Source organism: Salvia miltiorrhiza, chromosome 3 (genome assembly GCF_028751815.1).
Source record: "Salvia miltiorrhiza cultivar Shanhuang (shh) chromosome 3, IMPLAD_Smil_shh, whole genome shotgun sequence".
Classification (NCBI taxonomy): Eukaryota; Viridiplantae; Streptophyta; class Magnoliopsida; order Lamiales; family Lamiaceae; genus Salvia; species Salvia miltiorrhiza.
The window spans coordinates 19,060,447-19,064,952 of NC_080389.1; positions in this window are offsets into that span (position 1 = coordinate 19,060,447).

The following is a 4,506-nucleotide window of genomic DNA, read 5'->3' on the forward strand; positions in this document are numbered from 1 at the left end:
AGAAGAAGGCTGCCTTGGAAGAAGGAGAGGGCTGCCTTATGAGGAGAAGGATCAGGTTGGTGAATTGGAAAGAAAGAGAGAAGAGGGAAGGGTGTGAGAAGGAAGAATCGAAGCGGTGGCAGCTGAGAGGACTAACACTGTCGATTCGCCGACCCAGGGTCTGTGAAGAATAGACCCGGTGCGGCTGAAGATGCCGGCCAACAACAAGAGAGGTCTCGTTGTTTGTTGCAAGCCAGGAAGGAGTACGATATCTGCGATAAGAAATATCTCCTCCAGAATCGGTAAAGCTTCTTGGCGCCAGGCATGAGAATGGACGACGCTCGCTTCGCTGGATACAAGTGAGGGTAGAGCAAACTTTGACGCCGGAGAGACGTTGAGATCCAGTGGAAGGGTCCGGTGAAGACCAGGTATGTGAGCGTCATTCTTCCACTCCATGACTTTGAAGTTATAGATTTCTCCTTTAGTCGGAACAATTTTTCTCTGTAATTTTTTAAACAATTGAAACTTTTTCTCACAGTGAAGGCTGTGGAGAGTTGTTAGTTGATGCAGAAAAATCGTGAAGACAGCATGGTATAAATAGACAAGATGTGAACCATGTAGAAGATGAAAGGTTTTTCGAAAACTGTGCCTAAAATGCAATTGAAGAAAAAATTCGCGTCCGCCGTCACTGCGAGGGACTGTGTTTTCTAAAACGTTGAAAGGCATCATTACATACTGTCATGTCAATGAGCTTTTCAAGAAATTTTATTGCAGAGGCAAAAAGGTTGGAAGGATTTTTGGCAAAAAGATCAGGACAAGTTTAATCAAGACAGATTTTCACATTATAAAAATTTTGTCCTTCTCGGATATTCCATTTTCCAACAAATCCAACAATCAGTTAAAGTTTTTAAAAGAAACTGATCAGTTAGAGAAAAGATTTTGAACTAAAAACTTAAAGCTCATAACTGAAATAATTGATTTTGAAAGGTAAGCATTTTAAAATACTTACTGATCAACTGAACATCGTAGTCAGTTGATACCACGTGATCCTGGTTGAAACAACAGGATGACTTCTTCTTCAGATGAGCATTCGGACTTCATTGCTTTCTACGTCGGCGATCGTAGAAGCAGCAGTTGGTTGACCACCAGTCAGCATGACTGTTTGAGAAAATCTTCAAACACAGCATCACTCTTCAGGGTTGATGAGGCCGATCTTTGCACAAAGATCATTGAACCTCTCTTCTGGAAGAGCCTTGGTCAGCAGGTCCGTTCTCTGAATAGTAGTGGGAATCCATTCCACAGAGACATTCTTCTTTTCGACATGATCACGAATGAAGTGATGTCGAATCTCAATATGCTTTACTCTGGTGTGATGAACTGGATTCTGGGAGATTGCAATAGCACTGGAGCTGTCGCAATAGATAGGAACTTCCTTTTCGTCGATCCCATAGTCCTTTAGCTGATGGACTAACCACATGATTTGTGAGCAGCAGCTTCCGGCAGCAACATATTCAGCTTCAGTTGTAGAGGTAGCGACTGAAGTCTGCTTCTTTGAAAACCAAGAGATGAGCTTGTTGCCTAGGAATTGACATGTTCCGGAGGTTGATTTGCGATCAAGCTTACATCCACCGAAGTCTGAATTTGAATATCCGGTGAGCTTGATGTCGTCGTCTGCTGGATACCACAATCCTAAATTGGGTGTGCCTTTGAGATATCTCAGAATCTGCTAAGCTGCATCCAAATGAGCTTCCTTAGGATCTGATTGATATCTTGCACATACCCCGACTGCAAATGCGATATTTGGTCTGCTCGCAGTCAAATACAGCAAAGATCCAATGATTTCTCTGTACTTCTTCGAAGAGACAGAGCTTCCTTCTGAACCTGGATCAACTTTCCAGTTTGTGTTCATTGGGATCTTGACTGACTTCATGTGCTGAATACCGAACTTAGCTATCAGCTCCTTGGCATACTTGGACTGACTGATCAGTATTCCTTCGTTGGTCTGCTTGACTTGCAATCCGAGGAAGAAATTCATTTCTCCCATCATGGACATTTGAAACTTGTTGGTCATGATGTCAGCAAACTTCTTGCACATGAGTTCGGATTTGGATCCGAAAATTATGTCATCGACATAAATTTGAACAAGCAAGAGATCTTCTCCTTCTTTGAGAGTGAACAAAGTTCTGTCCACAGATCCCTTTTTGAAGCCTTGTTCAACCAGATACTCCGAGAGAGTATCATACCACGCTCTTGGTGCTTGCTTCAACCCATAGAGCGTTTTCTTCAGCTTGTATACCTTTTCTGGTCCAGCAACCTCAAACCCTGGAGGCTGTTCTACATAGACTTCATCTGTGAGCACTCCATTGAGAAATGCGCACTTGACATCCATTTGGTGTACTTTGAAACCTTTGTGAGCTGCGAAGGCTAAGAAGAGTCTGACTGCTTCCAATCTGGCAACTAGGGCGAACGTCTCGTCGTAGTCGATTTCTTCTTCTTGACTGTATCCTTTAGCCACTAGCCTTGCTTTGTTTCTCACAACGTTTTCTTCTTCGTCTTCCTTGTTCTTGAAAATCCATTTCAAGCCAATCACCTTTGCATCGTCTGGTCGATCCACAAGCTCCCAAACTGAATTCCGGTTGAATTCATTGAGTTCCTCTAGCATTGCGATGACCCACTCAGTGGACTTCAGAGCTTCTTCAATATCCTTGGGCTCTGTAGTTGATAGAAACAGCTGAAATTCTTATCTTCGTTGATGCAGTTCTGATTGATGTCGAAGATGAGGTTGCACATTGATCTCCGAGTCTTGACGCCATCTGATGGTTCTCCAATGATGTTTTCCTTTGAGTGGAGTTCAAACCATCTTCGATACTTCTTGATCTCTTCAGGGGAAGGTGGGGCTTCTTCGGTCAGAATTGCTCTGGGGTGTTGAGCACCTTCTGGAGCAGGGGAGAGTTGAGCTGGGGCGGCTTCTGCGCGTTCAACTCGAACTTCAGCAACTGGAGTTCCCCCTTGACTGATGCCATCTGCATTGGCTCCAGTCTGAACTTCAGACCTTTGGTTGATCTTCTGATACTGAAGCATTTCAGTATCTTCATCTTTGCCAGGTCCCCACACCAAGACAGTAGAGGGCTCGATGTTGTGGATTTCAGCTTTGGAACCTTCAGCGATCTGAACATACTTTTCAGCATCTTGTTCCCTGAAACCATCTGTAGACTCATCAAAGATCACATGAGGTGTTTCTTCAACACAAAGAGCTTGAGTATTGAACACTCGATAGGCTTTGCTTGAACGTTCTGTTCCAGAGTATCCAAGGAAGACTCCTGGATCAGCCTTGCTATCGAAAGTGTTTAACCTCTTCTTATCATTGTTGTGTATGAAACACTTAGAATCGAAAGCATGAAAGTAGGCAATCGATGGCTTTCTGTTCTTCCATAACTCGTATGGAGTTCTTCCATGTCTCTGAGTGAGGAAGGAGCGATTCTGCGTGTAGCATGCGTTGTTGACTGCTTCGGCCCAAAACTTCAAGGGGAGTTTTGACTCGGCTAGCATCGTCCTTGCTGCTTCCTTTAGAGACCGATTTCTTCTTTCTGCAACTCCGTTCTGCTGTGAAGTTCTTGCTGCAGAAGTTTGATGACTGATTCTTTGTTCATCACAATACTTACGAATAACAGTATTGAGGAACTCAGTCCCACGATCTGATCTGATGCTGATGATGTTGACTTCCTTTTCAACGCTCAGTCTTCTCAGCAGCTTTGGCAGTTCCTCCAGTGTCTCTTTCTTCTTGAAGTGAAAGATAACCCAAATATATCGTGAATAATCATCCACAACTACTAAGGTGTACTTCCTACCGTTGTAGCTTCTTGGAGTGATCGGGCCAAACAGATCCATGTGAAGTAAATGCATAATCCTTCCAGAGGAGTGTCCTGACTTTGACTTGAATGATGTCCGCATCTGCTTTCCTCTGAGGCATGCTTCACATTCTTTCTTCTTCTGGAACACAATAGAAGGAAGACCTTCTACCAGTTGATGCTTAGCAAGTTTGTTGATCGTCTTGAAGTTGAGATGGTTGAGTCTCTTGTGCCATAGCCAATTGAGCTCTGAGCTGCTCTTGCTGATGAGGCACGTTTCTGGTGGACTGTCTTCCCAAGAAACGACGTAGAGACTCCCTTGTCTGAATCCTTTCAGAACCACCTTCTTTGGATCCAGCTTTCTCAACATACTGAGATAGATATTCTTTGTAGCCCGTCATGTGCTTCGAACAGCCACTGTCCAGATACCACGTTCTGATTGAAGCTTTGGCCTCTTCCTTATTTTTATGTTTCCTGACATTGACCTGCAAGGAAGAGTTGCTTAGGCACCCAATCAAGCTTTGGGTCCTTCGATGTTAGCTCGAGTTCCCTTTGGAACCCATATCTGCTTCAGAATTGGTCTGGCTGATCTCTTGCGCTTTGTTGAATGTCTGATCGATGTCGTTGGCGCTTCACGTGGCACATGAGCATTCTTCTGTTGAGAAATCCTTTTGAAGGC